Genomic DNA, 18,725 nt, shown 5'->3' on the forward strand with positions numbered 1-18,725 from the left:
TGACCTCAAGCTTGCCATATTGTCTTTCTACCCCTTTGCTTCTTAGATCCCTAATAACCTTCAAGGCTCAGTTCAAATACCCCTAGAAACAAGGAAATGGTCATGTAGAAAGAATACAGGGATCAGAGTAAGAAAGAAATGAGTTCTTTAAGTCTACACTCTAAAACTTAGTAGCAGTGTGATCCTGGGCAAGTCACTTAACCTCTGTCTGTCTTGGTTTTCCTCAACTATAAAATAAAAATAATAATAGTACCTGCATATTGTGAGGATCAAATGAGATGTTATTTCTAAAGGCCTTAGCTCAGAGTCTGACATGTCATAGGAGCCATATCAACAATACACACATATATAGTATATATGGCATATACATGCATACATACAGAAACATGTAAATATGTAGATAGATAGATATACAGATAGATTGATAGAGAGATAGATAGATATCTCCATACACTAATAAAGAAGCAAGGTAGGAAGAATAAAAGGATTGCTATACAACAGTGAAGACCAGTTGATGTTAGATAATACAAATTCATGGGAGCTAAAGGGATACAGCTGTTTGATATCCTCCAGGAATGTTCAGCATTCCTTGAGTAAGATCAAAGAAGAATGTAGAAGGAGTAGCCAATTATGGGACATGGGAGTAAGAAATTCAAAAATAAGGAGGAATATGAAAACTCTGCTCAGAATCTGGAATTCAGCTGGAGCCACGTTCCTTACTGAGAAATCCAGCAAGATATCAAAGGTACAATTGAGTTAACAAAAATCATTCTCCCCGGACTAAACATATCACTTTTGGGGACTAGAAGAGCCCAAAGGTAGCTTATTTCAATGGATACCCTTCTGCCAGAAATAGAAGACTATTGAACTCTGACATTGGTATATGAAGAAAATCAATTCTCTGGTAGTAAATTCAACTCCATCATTGCCAGAAACTCATAGCAGATGCTGCTACTTCTTCAGCAAACTTCTTTTCTGGGCTATCCTGTTCTCTTGTTTCTCCTTTTTCTTATGATCCTATCACAACTTTTCCCAAGATGTTCTAGAAGTGGAACACCAACAACACCATCTTGAAATCCACACATATTAACCCAGATTTGTATAAATTATAGACTGGTAAGTATTGGCTTCTGGATGCTTCTCCTGCTCTTAATTACTAATGGCACTAGCAGTTAAAGCAGTTCCAACCAGTCAATATACTGCCATGTTTCCCATCTGCTGCAAAGTAAATCAGGTTCCATCTTCCAATACCAATCTCCTTCCTGACCAGCTCAGAGACTAACCAAAGCCCTAACACGCTTTGCCAGTGACTTGTGAAGAATGTCTGAACCCTTATCTGCCTTTCCATTCAATCGGAAGCCTAAGGCAGCTTCTTTTATCTGTTGTTATTTTTCACTGTCTTTTTCCCAGAGGAGGAAGTTTCAAGACACCACTGCCAATTTCAAATGAACAAACATGGACCTGAAGAAGAAATATGAGAAGACACTCCCACTCTATTTCTTTAAAAAGAAGGAGGGCAATTGGTGTGAGATATTGAATATTTTTATGGATATTTTCAATGTGTTGACCAGTTTGACTGATTTTTCCTCTTTCCATTTTTTTCTTTATAATGTTTTTATATGAAAAAAATAAGAAGGAATATAACATTCACTTGTCATTTATAAAGGGAAGCATATGAAGAATGGAAAGTAAGCCCATATCAGAGGTGATAGGAGGTAGGGAAGAAGGAGTAAAAGTGAGGATAAAGAAATGCTTTATCAGGAAGGATTAAGAGGGAGAGATGAAAGGATGGGAACTTATGATCAGAGAAAAATTTCAGAATTAAAGATCATGTACTTTAGTTATGGGTGATGACAAAATCCAAACTATGACTCTACCTCTGAGTGACTGAAGTAGAATGGAGATGTAGGTCAGAGGAAATTAATAAAGCTGATAACCTTAGAGGTAAAGGCAATTGAAGGGACATTATCATGTGTTAAAATCCTTGAGCATGGGGCAGAGGCTGAGATTGAGGTAAAAGATTGTAACTGATATCCTGAACTCCTTGTAGAATGGAGAAGTGATCTGAAGAATGGCAGATGACTATGACCAAGACATGGGTCAAGAAATATACGCAGTGATCTTCAATGTACGTAATATAATTAATGTGCATAGTATATAAAGTAAATGGCCATCTTCAAAATACAAGCTGCTGTGTTACTGTGGTAAAAAGGATCATCTTAAAAGAACTTTTAAAGGCCAAAGCATATACTGGCCCAACATGTAGTGTAGAATGAAAGGAAATGAAAGGGTAGACAGTGAACAAATTTTTCCTATTAGTTATCATATTCATCCTATTAAGTACAGGTTCACCCATTAGCACCAGAAAATAGTGCTAGAATTGAGGGGAACAGAGAAGCATTTCCAGAGGGTCCAATGAAATGTGAGAATAAGCAAGAATATATGAGGGGCAGCACTGAAGTCGATAGGAATGTAAGTATAGTACACATAAAAAAATGGGACTTTGACTCAATAGACAGTGACTTGGGGCAGCAAGGAGGCTCAGTGGATAGAATGCTAGGCCTGGAGAAAGGAAGATACATCTTCCTGAGTTCAAATCTGGCTGTGAACTCCTGGGCAAGTCAGTTAACCCTGTTTACTTTCATTTCATCATTTTCAAGTATCCTGTGATGAAATAGAGTATCATTAGTTTGGAGACAATAGAATTGGTGTCTCTGACTGGTCATTTCAAATGCTTAACAACCAGAGGTGGCAGAAAGATGATATCTTTCCAGATAATGGATCTGTAAATTGTGGTTTGGACATTCTAGTATAGACTGAACTCATGCTTAACAGTGGCTCAATGGCTGCCTCCTCTCTGCATCTCAGAGAGAGATGAGATAAACCCAGAAGATAAAGCCATCAGAAAGGAGGCTCTCAACTCCCAGATGCTGAACCCCCCAAAGCACCTGCTTTTTAGTACTTTTTTCACACTTAGCCTTGAGATTTCTCTAATTCTCAATTAGATTAGATTCTCAATTCTTAGGGGATGGCCTATTTTCTGCAATATGGTCTCTCTAATACCTTAAAAGACTGTAAACTTTCTGAGGGCAGGGGGGTACTGATTCATTGTTGATTTTGTTTTCCTACGAGCTAGCTCAGTGACTGACACATAATAGATATTTTTAGCTTGTTGATTGATTGATTTTGAAAACTTGATGTTCTACATCCTTGACTGATGAAAATTCCCTTTAGCACAGGCTTCCCAGGGGATGAGAGTGACAGCATGGTATTAGAAATGCTCTAGATTTGCAGTAAAAGAAGCTAGGTTCAAACCCAGGCTCTGCCCTTTCCTAGCTATATGATCTTGGGCAAGTTCCTTTTCCCCTGGGATCATTTCTTCAACATGATGAAATTAAGGTATTGGACAAGATAGCCTCTGAGATTCCTTCCTGCCCTGAATAAGAAAGCAGAGCTTCTCTCACATTTTTTTTTCTGTCTGAGGAAATAATAGAGAAGCCTGAATTTATTGCTTTTCCATAGACCATGGGGATATTTTCTTTTTTTACTAAAAAGAAAAAAAAGTACAAAAATAGCTATTATAAACTGTTAATTATGGCTTATAATAGAAATAATCCCAGAGAATTTGATCATTAACATAGTTAATGACCAGTTTGTTGGAATATTAACTGCTTTCAGCTCCATCTAGGGATACCCAATTAGCAAACCAGTCATTAAATACTAGTAATGACTAATTATTCCAGGATTAAAAGCTTAAATATAAATAAAAGTGAGATTGAAACTCTTAAAATTAATGGATTAATGCATCCCCTATTTACCATGGTTATACGGCACATTCTGTTCCATCCAATAGTATTGCTTCTATCGGGGATTGAGCTGCTTCTGAAGGGGATTCAATTTAGTCTGCTCCAGATGTTTAATTCACCTACATATTAGCCACTATTTTACAAATCTCTATTCTCCTACTCCATAGAATGTCCTTAAAATGAATAAATTCTTGACCTTTGAATCTTTTGAATGTAATTTGGAGACATTCAGTTTGTGTTGTTTTCTTTTTTGTTACATCTCATTTTCATTTACAAGCTTTCCCCATTTAACTAATACCATCACCCTCCAATGCCTCTCCCCACTGATGCATCAACATCACTATTCTCAATTAATGTTTATTATTTGCTTTGGGGCTTTCTACTACAAAAGTGATCTCATATACAATTATCATTTACACTTGATCTTAACCCAGATTTGCCAAGGAGCAGAGAATACAATTATGTATATATCATTCACTTGATTCTCACACCAAGACTAGGAGGCTGGTAATAGGATTTGTGTAGGTTTAATAGATAGGGAAGCAAGGCACAGAGTGTGGTTCAGTGAGTGATTTGCCCAAAATACACAATAAGTTTAGTGGCAGAAATGAGACTAAAACACAGATTTTCTGATTCCTGGTCCAGAAATGTTCCCATAGGACCTCATGATATTATGGTCGACATTTTTTAATAGTGCAAAAGGATCAGCACCTTGAGATCTCAACAAGGGGGAGGGAACATTTATGATGTGCCTTGTATTTCCCAAGCACTTTGCAAATATTATTTCATTTGATCCTAATGACAACTCTGGGAAGCAAGGACTATTATAATCACTCTTTTACAGTTAAGAAAACTGAGACAGAAGTTTAAGTGTCCAAGTGTTACATAGCTAGGAAATTAAGAGGGAAAGGCTGTATTTGAAGTCAATTCCTAATTTAAGGTCCAGTATTCAATCCACTGTGCCTCCTATCTGCCTCTGTAATGATATGAGATGAAAAGAGCAATGAACTAAGTATCAAGCCATCAAACCAGGTTCTGGTTTTGGTTATACCATTACCTCAATTTTAGTAACTTCAAAGAAGTCACTTTGTCTCATAGGGTCTCATTTTCTGCACTGTGAGAAACTGAGAGGGTTGAGCTGGTTGTGAAATGAAGGGAGCTAGAAGAGGTTATATTTTCAACTCCTTCTAATTCTAATATTTTGTGACTTGCTGATTCTGGACTTTAACTTAAATCTTGTTTAAAAAACCTATTAATGTGTTATCCTTAAGTGTTCCTGTTGGCATTCATTACATGGATGAAGGGATTTCAGTAGTTTCCTATAACTCATTTGCAAGAGCACAGCTGGCTATGACCTAGGGTTTCAGGGCTATCCAATATGCTGTGCAGTATTTACATAGCTCCATGAGGGACCTAGTCTGGGCAAGTTATTGTGGTAGCTGATGGGGGATACAAGGATGAAATCAGGCACATTTTCTGCCTCTGAGAAGTATACAAACAAGTCATTGTTATTGAGAGGCAGGGACCTGAGTTTGCCAACCTCTGCTACTCAAGCAGCAGTTTCATAAGCTGCTACAGATCAGAGCCACCACATCTCTCAATCCCATCTGATCCTAATAAACACAGACCCAGCTCACAGCTGCCATGCAATATTGCGATGCACAGCCACCTGCTTAAAGCTTGGTGAGAGACCCAACTCAGGGAGATTATTACAGAAGCACTTATCTCTCCAACCTAGGTTTGTAGAGCAAGAGGAAATTTAGGGTTCTAGTGAATGTTCCTTCACCTTACAGACAATAAAAACACTGAGAACATGGAATCTCAGAGGGACTGACATTTTCCCAAAGTCACAGCAGTGATATTGATTTCAGATTGAATACTTTTTCATAGTATGTTATGCTGATTTAGGATATTTTAATAATACGTCACTTGGTAGATTCTAGAAGATTTCTTTCCAATATTTATCCCATTGCTTGGTATTTAATAGGAGATATTTAAAGAATTTAAATTCAATCTAAGGAAGTATCTTTTTTATTTCCCATCAGCCTTTGCTCTTTCAGACTTCTCCATTATGCCCCTTTTTGGGATACCTTTTTCCTTCTCAGTTTCCTTTTATGTACTGTCTCTCTATTCCAGTGAAATTCCCTTCAAAACAGTCCTTTCTTTTTGCATGTATTTATCTTTTTTAGAGCTGAGCACAATGTCTGGCATAGTCAGAGCTTAATAAATAAATGTTTATTAACTAACTTAATTGAGAATAAATAAATGTTAAATGATTGATTAACCAGGTTCTTACCAGCAACAAAAAGAAGTGAGATAATTATACTAACCAGTCATACTATAGAGCTTTAGAGTTTACTAAGTACTGTCCTCACAAAAGTCCTGTGAGATAAGTATTCCTCACATTATTCCATTATTCCCATTTTACAAATGAGGCAATTGAGATTCAGGGAAACACAATGCTGTATGTGTTATAAAGTGACTTAGTGAAGGTTATCTAGTTATCAAAAATCAAAGCCTGAATTCTAAACTAATTCAAGTTTTGTTTTGCCTTTTCCCATATCAAGTTGTGTCTGCGAAGTACTGCTTACCAGGTAGGCACACATCATACTACTATACAACTAGCCCTTAGCTATGATCTTTAAGGACAAAATATAAGATCAGATGCTTGTCTTTAATTCCTTTATTTTATTATGAACTTAAGAAGAAGTAAAATAAGCATTTCCATGACATAGTAGAATAAGATAAAAGATGACTGTAGATTACAAATCTGGTATGTACTATTTGCTATTCCATTTAAATATGTAATAAAGGTAACTTTCTCTTTTTTTCCTTCCTCCCTTATGTCCTCTAGAGATGTCTACAAATAGGTTTTATGTATAACCATTCTTAAAATTCTTCTATTTATTCTTTCTCTGGATGCAGACAAGATTAATCCTTCATATTTCCTTTGTAGTTAATTTGGGCATTTACAATAGTCATTCTTTTTTTTTGGGGGGGGGGGAAGATAAAAAGTTCACATTACAGAAAGAAAAAGATATCATCAAGGGCCAAATTAGAGCTGCAAGACATTAAATGTAATAGGAATTCAGAGAAGTCTGTACTCAATGTAATTGCTATATGATACTCCTAAAATACAACTCTCTCCATATCACACTCTGCTCAAGAAACTATAATGGCTCCCTATTGCCACTAGAATACATTAACAAATACAAAGTCTTCTGTTGGTCATTTAGTCCTTCACAATCTGGCACCAGTTTCTCTTTCTGGAATGATTTCATTTGCATATTCTAGTCAGAGTGACCTCTGTGATTTGCTGCACACACATTTTTCTATTTCTCAACTTCATATCTTTTTATAGACTGTTCCTCATACTTGGAATAATCTCCTTCCATACCCCCTATCTCCTGAATTCTGTAGCTTCCTTCAGGGTTCAACTCAGGTGCTGCTTTCTACATCCATCTTTTCATGATTATTCTGGTTGCTTACCAACTTTACCATGATCCCTATCCCTCATCCCCCAATTAGTTTTGATTTAGTTTGCATATATTTTGTATTTTTACTTGTTTAATTAAATTATTTCTTCTACCTTCCACTATTAGTAAGATATAAGCTCCTTAAGTTTGAGATTGTTGTGAGTGTGTGTGTGTGTGTGTGTGTGTGTGTGTGTGTGTGTGTGTGTGTAATAAAAAACCCTTAGTAAAGGGTTACAAGTCCTTCTCTGACCTGTAACAGTGACAACAGATTATGGTGCTAAACTGATTAAAAGAAAAGACAACTTCCAACTTAACCTTTTGATGTTAATTCTCCAATGTGGCAAATAACGTATTCTGGCAATAGATTTTATGGTGAGAAGGGAGGGAATAGTGGGAGCAAAGCAGCCCTTCCATTCCATTCCTCTTTCCCTTAGTACCTAATAAAATTGCTGTCAAAAGGTTCATAAGCTAAAGCCCATGTGCTTTTCTAGGATTTTGTTCATTTGTTTCTGTTGGAGAGGGACTTCTGTTGGAGAGGATCTACTGACTCTTCATTTACAAACAACTTTAGTTACTGGGAAGGTTATATGTTTTTTTGGTCTGTAATGAATTCGAAAATGGTAGTAGTGGTGACAGTGGTGGTGATATGGGGTGTGTGTGTGTGTGTGTGTGTGTGTGTGTGTGTGTGTGTGTGTAAAATACAGTATAGTATAGTGGGATGAAAAAGCTGCTTGTTTTTGAGTTATACTTATTTATCATACTTATTTAATTCTTGGTCACTTGCCACCAATTTTATTATACAAAAAAGGGAGGGTATAGAGCACATGTAGATTCTTTTGCAAGAAATAAGCATGTAGCTGGTACTGAGAAGTACTAGCAGATAGAAACAAAGGAGATCAGAAAAATAAAAAATAAAATATAAACATAAAAATAAATATAAAAAAACAACATAATAAATAAGCCAAGAAACAACTAAAAACAACCCCCTAAAAATGTGGGATCAAAAAGTGTGTGAATGAAAAAGTACTATACACCTCAATTGTCCCTGAGGGTATCCATACATTGCAGCAAAGTGTGATAATGGCTATTTATAAAGATAAAACCTAAATTATCCTGGGAGATGCTAAATTATATTTAACTTCCTCTGTTTAAGAGGGTAGAAAATTGTATAATATAAGTAACCATGTATAAGTCCACTAAATTAATATTGAAACAGTTTCAACAACTCTTGAAAATATTCAAATATGTTTTAAATAACCAATGAAACTTCACTCATGCATTCATCTTGCTCAGTCATAAATTCCTCTGCAGTCTCCAGGTGACTTGTAGACTTCCAGATAAGACTTGAGACAACACGATGCAGTGAAAAATGTATTGGTTCCAAAATCATCAGACTTGAATTCAAATCTTTTCTTGTTTATATACTATCGATCTTGTAGCTGGACTCTGGATCTGGAAAGATCACCTTGAGATTTGATCCCAAGACCCAGAGCTTCTAAGCTACATGGGTCCCCCCATTTTTTCCAGAGGGGGACAGTAGAAAAAAAAATTGACCCTGAAGTCAGAGAACTGGGTTCAAAACCTATTTCTGATACTTGCCATCTGGATGACCATGGGCAAAAGATTTAATCTCCCTAAGCTTTAGTTTTATAAGGTTGTACAATTAGAGTTATAAGGAAATCCAATCCATTATTTTAGACATAAAAAAAAAAAAAATGAGTAGAAAGTCTAAGTGATTTGGTCATAAGATTAGTAACTATCTGAGATAAGATTTGAATTCAGGCATTCCTGACTCCAATCTCAGCATTTCATCCATTGTATAAAATAAGAGGAGTGGAATTTGGAGTGGTCTTGGAGAGCTGTTGGGTTGGATTCAGAGGCTTTAAGATCACTCACAACTTTAGATCTATGGTATATATATATATATATATATATACATATAAATATATATATATATATACTTATGTGTGTGTGTATATATATATATATATATAGTGTCTCTTCCTTGTACTAAGGGCTAGTGACCAATCAAGTTAAATGGAGTTAGAATTGCATTAATTTAATAGGATAATCAAAGCAGCTCTCCCTGACCTACTGGATGGGGTGCAGACTGTGGCATTGAACCTGAACCTGGGCCCCATGCTCAGACTATTTTCTGCAACAAATAATTTCTAAATTCTTGTATTAGGGAATTGACTCTTGGTTAGTCATGGATTAATCTTAACACTGAGGGCTCTGTTAAAGATGAATAGTGGCTAAGTAGGAAGCCTATACACCCACTCAAGTAGCCTAAGAGGAAGAAATGACTGCTCTTGTTCTCTTTCCCTCTTTTATCCATGCTGGAACTCTGTAGATTTTGCTATAGATTTCTATAGACTATAGAAGGGATAGTATTGCCTTCTCTTCCCCCTTCCCAGCAACAACTAAGGAGAGTATGACAAGGAAAGCAGGTGTTTTTCTATGTCTTGAGAATAGAACTCAAGCCCAAGTACCACTTACTGCATTTCTTTCCCTGAATACAAGCGACAAAATAGGAATACTGAAAAGGATGATTCTAGCCTTGATGGCTCCCTTGTGAGTTGAATAAGGCTGGAGTCACTGGGAGGTCTAGGTGCTAAGTACCTAGTGGGAGATGCTTCCTTCAGCTATTTCCTCTTTGGAAAAAAATGACCGCTCAGACCTTCTTGTCGTAGCAAGAAACTGGAAACTTGAATGGATGTCCATCAGTTGGAGAATGGCTGAATAAGTTCTGGTATATGAATTTTATGGGATATTATTGTTCTATAATAAACAGTAGCAGGATGATTTCAGAAAGGCTTGGAGAGACTTGTAAACTGATGCTAAATGAAGTGAGCAAAACCAAGAGATCATTATATTCGTCAACAGGAAAAGATGATCACTGCCAGGAGAGTAAGTCATGTATCCTTGGATGGTCAAAATGTGATATTCAGGCATTGATCTTTCAACATGCTCCCTTTGTTGCATAAGCTTCACTTGCCAAGCACGGCAATACTACATATTGGGAAATGTTACTGCAATTTAATTTTTTCTTAATTTTTGGGCTTGTAGAAAGTGCTGCATAATGAATTAACAAAACTGGACTTACTCAGAGTTATTTCTTATTCCCCACCCCAACCCCAGCCAGATGCAGTGCCTGGAATTCCTATCATTAGATAAGTATTCCTTTGATTCAAAAAATTATGTCTTTGGAAGTCTTTTGCTATGTAGATAACAATGATATTAAAAAAAAAAAAAAAAAACCTCTGCTAGGAATCAGGAGATCTGTGTTCTGGTCTCAACTTTTCGTAGAAAAATTATTGCCCAATTTAGGCTAGGAGGACCCTACCTAGAGTAGGATGGGATTTAAATGTGAAACTGGTTTGAAAAGAATACAGCTTTATACATATCTAATAATGTTACACTAAACCAATAGTACTGTCTAGTTTTTCCAGGTATCTATAATGTGAAAAACAGAGCACAAGACTCTGGGGATAATGAAACACAGAATAGATACATTTTCCAGGAAAGAGGAAGGTAGGAGGATGGAATATGACTCAGGTGGGTTACCAGTACTATTCTGGGCACCAAGAGGAAAGCATGAAGCTTCTAAGACATGGGAACAGAGATAAGTCTGATACATAGGAGGGAATCAAAGTTTAGTCACTTCCTTTATTCAGCATCCTCAAAGACTACTTGCATTCAATGTTTCAAATGTAGTTAAGTGTAGGCCTACTATCTAAATCTTTGATTTTCACCCCAAATATGTGTTCATCTAATTGGGGAAACAAAAGGACAAGGAATTGAATAATAGGAAGTGAGGTAGAAGGTGAAGGAAGGGGGAAGGGATGAAAAGTCAGTCCAAAAGGGACTCCGAATTTGATCTTCCTGGGCTAGCACAATGATATTCTAGTACATGCTTTGTGTTAAGTCCTGCAAAAGCTCCTTTTTAACTACAAGAAGAGAAGGTTGGATTTTTTTTAATAAGACTGCTGGAAGTGATTCCTTAATTTTACTCATCAAGTAATTGAGATTCAGAGAGGTGAGAATCAGCCAGCCACCTGGTGTCATGGTGAGGGCCCAGCTCGGCTTCCCTGACCGCCTTATGTGTCTGCAAACAAAGCAAAGGGCACGATCAATCCTTCCCAGCAACTTCTGTGCTGGAGAGAAATCCGCATGTTGGCTGACAGAAACCAAATCCCTGAGGCCAAAAAACTGCTGCAAAGATGGAGGTTCATTACGTCTTCTCTGGAGGAGAGGCAAGGAAAGGGAGAAAAAGAGAAGAGAAAAGGAGACCAGAAGGTATTAGAAGAGAATTTCATTTTAAAAAGCAATTACGGGAGTTAAAAGGCAGGTAAGTTTCCAATGTTTAATTCTGGTGTCTCTCCCTCCTACCCACCCCCATCTTGGGTGATTACTCCATTTGTCATTTCTAAGTACAAATTAAATAAATAAAAGTAGATCTTCAAAGTCTACAGATTTTGAAAAGATTGAACAGCAGTCTGATAAACACGCAGTGCATCTGTGATAGCCTCCTGTCCAAGCACCTCGTCACAAAGCTGAGAAACAGCCCCATCTGGTGGCTCCAGAAAGGCCCTGAGTGGAAATTTCCAGATTCACACCCAGAAAAACCCCAGAGCCTGCAGCTTCTAAACTGGGTGAAACTCGCTCCAAGCTACTCTTTCCTTAACTAGATTTCCATAGAGATCCTAAAAACAAAGACAAAGGAGGTATTGGGTTTGTTTGTTTTGGTGACAGGGACTGGGGCTTCTGTTCCCCTTTTCTTCCCCTCATCCCATCCTCAGAAAAATATATTTTTCTTGTAACTATCTAGACTGAAAATCCTCAGTTCATAGAATTACACAAAGCATGGGATTGTGGGGGGAGAGAGGGAAGGGAAAGAATAAAGGGACAGAAACTGAAATTTGTTAGTATTAATCCCACCATATCTAGGCTCATGAAGACCAGTGAATTCAATCTTCTTATCTTGAAAATGAGAAAATTAAGGCTTAGAGAGGTAAAATATCATTATTGTTTCAGAAAATTAGTGAAAAGAAAAGTAACTATTTTTATAAAGCTTTTTATTTTCAAAACATATGGACAGATAATTTTTCAACATTGACCCTTGCATAGCCTTGTGGTTCAGATTTTCTCCTCCTTCCCTCTACCCCTTCCCCTAGATGGCAAGTAATTTAATATATATTATACATGCTAAAATATATGTTAAATCTAATATGTGTAAACATATTTATATAATTCTCTTGTTGCACAAGAAAAATCAGATCAAAAAGGAAAGAAAATGAGTAAGAAATCAAAATGCAAGGGAACAACAATAAAAAGAATGAAAATGCTATGTTGCGGTCCATACTCAGTTCCCACAGTCCTCTCTGGTTATAGATGGCTCTCTTCATCACAAGATCTTTGGAACTGGCTTCAGTCATCTCATTATTGGAAAGAGTGATATTCATCAGAATTGATAGTTATATGATATTGTTGTTACTGTGTACAATGATCTCCTGGAAGAACAGTAACTTTTGAGACTGAAAACTATGTATGAAACCTTTGTCTTCTCCATCCTGCCTGTCTGATCATGGTCAGAACAATTAATCTCTCTTATATCAGTTTCTCCATGCTTGGAAGGAGCCATTAGAAGTCCATTTCCAGTTCCAAATGCTATAAGCTAGCATTTAGAAGCTGGTTCTCCTGGGTCCAATATGCCCACTAAAATATTTAAGTCAATCATATTAAAGAAGCTTTTTTGGGGGAAAAAAGTCTATTATCCAAACTGGTTAACTGATTTTAATATGATTGGGGAATGGGGAGGAAGAAAAGGAAATTGATTCAGAGCAGTGTTTTTTTCTGTATAGGATCTCCTTGGGGGAAATTCCATCCACTAATACAGATCAAGCAGTAGTTCTGCAAATGATAGTTGGTTGCCTGAACACTCAAAGATTAAAAGACTTGAGCTAGACCACATAATGAAAGGATGGAATTTGAACCCAGGACAACTGACTAGATGCTATCCTCTCAATCACGCCATAAAATAATGAAAATGATCTGATTCTTTGACTTTTTGTTCCTGGACTTTTTTTGTGATGATAATCTTTCTACATGCTGAGTTGTTAGCTAAATGGCTTAATGATCAGAGTGCCAGATTTAAAGTTGGGAAGACCTGAAGTTTGTGTTTTTCTTTTGATATTTACTAGCTGGGTAACTGTGGGTGACGTTTGGATTTTATCAGCTGGCTGTATTTGGAGTGATTATTACTTGGAGCTTAAACTAAGGCTGCCTCTAGAAAACCTTCCCAAGAAACCTGCTCCCAGAGAACCATCATTTATATTATACAAAAGAAGAGAACACCACAGTTACTATCTATATGAGACTAGCTAAAACACTTAACAATCTTACATTTGAAGAAACCCATAACATCTCCTTGTAAGATCAGATCAATCATACTGAACCATGCTAAACTAGATAATTATTGTCTCTATCAACTCTAATGAATTAACAGCTCATAAGGATTCTAACAAGTAACATCTGGGATTCAAATTCAGGTCTTCCAATATCAGGTCCTGTGTTCTTCCTACCACGTTATTGCTCAGTCTTTCTTTGCCCATCTTGATGTCCCAACTCCTCTTTTATTTTATCTCATTTTCATTTGTATTATGCTTATCTTTTGACTGCAAGGATGTTCTCTATTAATTTTGTAATCCCGGTGATGCATAAAACATGGTTCTTAACAAATATTGAATTGAATTGAACTCAGTGACCTGGGCTTCCATTTTTATGTATCATTTAATCTACTGAAGATCTTTTGAAATGAAGATGATTTTGTTTACTCTAGCACCCTTTTACTTAGATCTCTCCTGTTATCAGAGGTAATTTTCACATTTGAACCAACATAAAGATCTTGAAGTTTTTAAATATTCTTTACCCAATGAGATCCCTGTTTATTATCCACATTTCCCAGATACACAAGATAATCGTTCCCTCTACTGCTTCTTCTTTGTTCTATAGGTCTGATTTCAAGACTACAGCTCTAAATAGAAAAGAGGTTAAAATCTTCTTTGATGTGTCTATGTATTACTGTTCTACTTGTTCATATCAAAAGTACCATATTTTCTCATCCAGTACAGTTTCCATCTCTGTTTTATCATAGATCCTTTGCATACAGATCATTCAGGTTCTATACAAGTACAGAACTTATCAGCTTACTTAGCTTCAGTTCAACAAACATTTATTAAGCATAAACATTTATTAAGCACCTACTCTGTGACAAGCACTGTACATATATTTTGAAAATAAAAAGCTTAAAAAAGAGAAAATTTTGGGTGGACTTTAGTTCTTTATCCTCTAGTCCTTGAATCAGAGAGGAAAAGAGACTGACAGAGATGGGAAGATGTTGAATATTCAAGGCTGAGTGTGCTGCATAATGATAAAATCTGAAGTATCCTGAAAGGGGTTTCTTGTAGAGTTGAAAGCAAGCAGAACTGCATATGGAAAGATGAGAATTACTGCAGCTTCTTCATAGGAAGAACTTGTTTCAAAGAGAATTGTTATAACAAGTAAGGGAAGTACATTACAAAAATTGGAGCATGTGTGGATATTCTGTACTTACTTGGTTGGCTAATTACATGGACCAGAGAAGTCTTTTTCAACTGACTACATTCACAGAACAGTTGGTTAATCCAAAAAAATGTTTTTGTCACCTTCCACTATCTTTTTTATTTCATTTATGTCTGAGAAACTATGTTTCCCTCTCTCTCATAGCACCTAGTGAGAGACCATGCAGTAGGTCTCTCTTTGACCTTACATTGTAGGTCCCTACTTTGAAGACATATGGGTCTCAAAAAGCAAGCTTCAATTCTTGGCCTTTTTGTTTGATACTTTTCATTTTTAGTTAGAGAGAATAGAATCTTCATGACTATGGGAGTTTTAAAAGGTTAAGAGAATCTAGAAATAGGAATATTGGCTAGTTTTTACATACAGCTCATATTGCAGCTCAGAAATGCAAAGGAGTGATCTTCAGGACCTCAAAAAAGTCATGTCACATTTTTGCTATGTAGGAATCTCGTTAAGTTTTGAGCCTCATCTTCCCCAGAGACTAAGAGGCTAAGGGAGACTATACCCAGAAGGTACTTAGAAGAGTATTTATAGTTTGTTCTTGCCATGTCTTTGAAGTGAATATCCTCATTCAGCTATTGCATCACCTGGGAACTTCCATCATTCCTTGGGGTCTTCTCATTTTACATCTGCCCTCTGCTATGCCAGACTGGTGAATTCCTCCCAGAGCCTTCATTTCTGGAGGAGTTCAGGCTAGGCAATCTTCATTTCTCTCATTGTTCTGCTTTTGATTTTCCATCCTCCAGTCTTATGCCCTTGCATGAGTACTTATGCTTCTCTCCTTATATTTTGAGATCCCTTTTATCTTCCCTTTCCAGAATACCACCTTCCTGAGGGCAGGGATTTTCTTTCTTTTGCTTATATTTGTATCCCCAGCAATTAGTATATTGCCTGGCACATAATAAGTCCCTTTTTTCTCCCTGTCATACCTTGTTTAATCAATATTTAGTGATTTAATGGAAGAGTAGCACCAGCCACTTACTTTGAACAATGGAGGCAATATAGCCTGTAGGGAATCAACCTAATGGAGAGAATTTTCCAATCAATTAATTTGTTCCTCTGGAATATTGAGGAGTGATGCAACGGCCCTGGATCTGGGAAAGAGCTAGAGCATACCTTGTTATCATCCCATATATTGAAGCCTTTCTTCTTATTCTTTTCATTAATGTTTAGTCTTTTTTCTCCCATTTTCATTACATGACCAATACAACTCCCTTTCTGCTTCATATAATGTTGAATCAAAAAAATAATTAACTCAATCACCTACCTGGACTTTGTAAACATGACCAAACAACAGGGATTATACTAAACTGATAGCATCAGCCAAAATTTATGCCTGATTCTGCATGCATAGAAATTATATTATTCTGCATTTGAATTGATCTGGCTTGAATAATAATCTGTTAATATTCTAAATATTGAAACTATAGGAATAGCATATAATGGATATATATATGCATATATGTGTATGTGTGTGTGTATGAGATATGTTTATACCTCACCTGCAGAACTTTGCTAACTATATTAAACAGGTACTAAGTTATATTGACATAACATGTCAATTCCATCTCAGCAGTATTTTTCCTACTTGCTTTCTCTTTATTCAAATTAATATTTGAATATTACTACATACTACATACAGGAGCTCATTAGCACCCCTTCCCACTATTATAACATCCTCAAAACTAGTCTACTGCTTCTAACTTCACCAGATCCAATCAATCATTGAGAAAATTTCCAGACTTATCTCCCTTCTACATAGATCTGGCTTATTTCATTCCTCCACTTAACATTTTTCACTGGTTTTCTCTTTCTTAATGTGTAAAATTCCATTTGCCTAGAATTTAGGCCTTCTGTAAACTTGTCTTTCTTAATATTCTTTGTTACCACAAAGTCTTGGAGTAATGAAAGATTTAGATGGTTAAATTTTTTTTTCTAAATGGGAAGATCAGAGAAGGCTTTATTAAGGTAAACGTGAAGTGATAGTTGATCTTAGACATAGAGAGTAAAATGAAAAAAGGAATGGACAAAGGAGAAAATGAGGTATGTTATGAAGGGTTGGAGTACGACTTGTGATGGAAAGAGCCATCTGCATCCAGAGATAGAGCTATGGGGATTGAATATGGGTCAAAGCATAGTATTTTCATCTTCTGTTGTTGTTTGCTTATTTTTTTTCTCATATTTCCCCCTTTTGTTCTGATTATTCTTGTGAAGCAGGATGAATATGGAAATATGTTTAGAAGAATTCATATATTTAACCTATATAGGATTGTTTGCTATCTTCGGAAGGGGATGGAGAAAGGAAGAAAAATTTGGAATACAAGGTTTTGAAAAGATGAATGTTGAAAACTATCTTTGCATGTATTTGGAAAAATAAAATACTATAAAAATAAAATCTAAATAAATCAATCTTGCATAAGAGTTTGTTTTGTACTTTTCTGATACACTTTAGTGGACTTATAATGTACATGTAATTATATATTATAGTTATAGTATGTCTTATCACATTAAACTATAAGTTCCATGTGAACAAGAATAACTAACAAATTAATAAGAATAATAACAAGTCTTAACTAAACTAAGTGTGCATCTCTTGCTTTGTATGTAAATTTTGTATAACAAATATTTACAAAATGGAAATTAAATGAATTGAATGTGGGTAATTGCACCCATAAAAAGCATGTGACCAGCAGGAGAATTTGATATTCTTTATTTTGTATTATCTTCCTCTCCCTCTCCCAATTGTCTAATGCCACTAGCCATCTTGTATTTGAGTCAATGTTTCCTGCCTAGGACTTGGATTAAGACTACTCAGCTTGAAGAAAGTTAAATTATTTTTGTCCCTAGGGAATTGGACCATATAGAAGCCCATAATTAATTCCTTCAGCCTGGTATTATTATAAAATATTAGGGTCCACTCACCAGCCCAAAGGAAGTATTCTTTAAATCAAAGTCATTCAAGGAGACTCACATAGGGTCTTCAAAAGGAGATTCAATTCAGTCTCTCTCAAATCATTTTGGTCACGCCAAATGACCCACTCTATTTTTGTTTATTTGTTTTTCTGTTCTGTGGTATGTGTATGAGCTTCTGTGTGTATGCATGTGTATGTGTTTCTGAATACTTTCATTTGATACCTCTGCTTTCTTGACCTGAGAATATGATTTTCCCATTTGCTTTATCTGCTCCCAGATCTCATGGTGACATGTCTTTTTCTGGTTTTGGCAGACTGACACGTTTTTCACAGAGTTGTTCCTTTCAGCATCTCCAAATGGTTTTGATTTAGCATTTTTGTTTGTCTTTTCACTTTGGATGATATCCTTTCTAATGTCCATAGCAAGGCATAGGTTACTTCTTTGACTCTGGCAAGGTATTAGAATACTCTTGGTGCTATGTCTCTGACTCTCAACTTCCCTCCAGGGTCTGATTATAGTGGGACCACAAATCAACTTTTTGCATGCTGGAAATAGTTGCCCGAAAGCAATATTACATCTGGTAAGTCAGCCAGTTATAGAAGATCAGGGTCAGCTAATATAGGTAGGCAGTGATGAAACTTGCCTTGCAGGCTAGTGCTTGGGACATTAATTCTGTTGATATTTAGAAAGCCCAGAGAAAAAAAGCAAATTTTTCTTTGTGATACCATGCCTATTTCTGGAACTCTGCCAAATGTCCCACTGTGTAGACAGACTGTTACAGATCAGTTTGACCAAATGTTTCAGCCAGAGTGGTTCAGAAACAGTTCTGCTGCTGCACATGTCTTAACTCTTCATAACCAAATACAAGTCTCTTCTCTGTCATTATGAATTTTAATGGGCTCCAACCCTT

This window comes from Antechinus flavipes, chromosome 1 (assembly GCF_016432865.1).
Source record: "Antechinus flavipes isolate AdamAnt ecotype Samford, QLD, Australia chromosome 1, AdamAnt_v2, whole genome shotgun sequence".
Classification (NCBI taxonomy): Eukaryota; Metazoa; Chordata; class Mammalia; order Dasyuromorphia; family Dasyuridae; genus Antechinus; species Antechinus flavipes.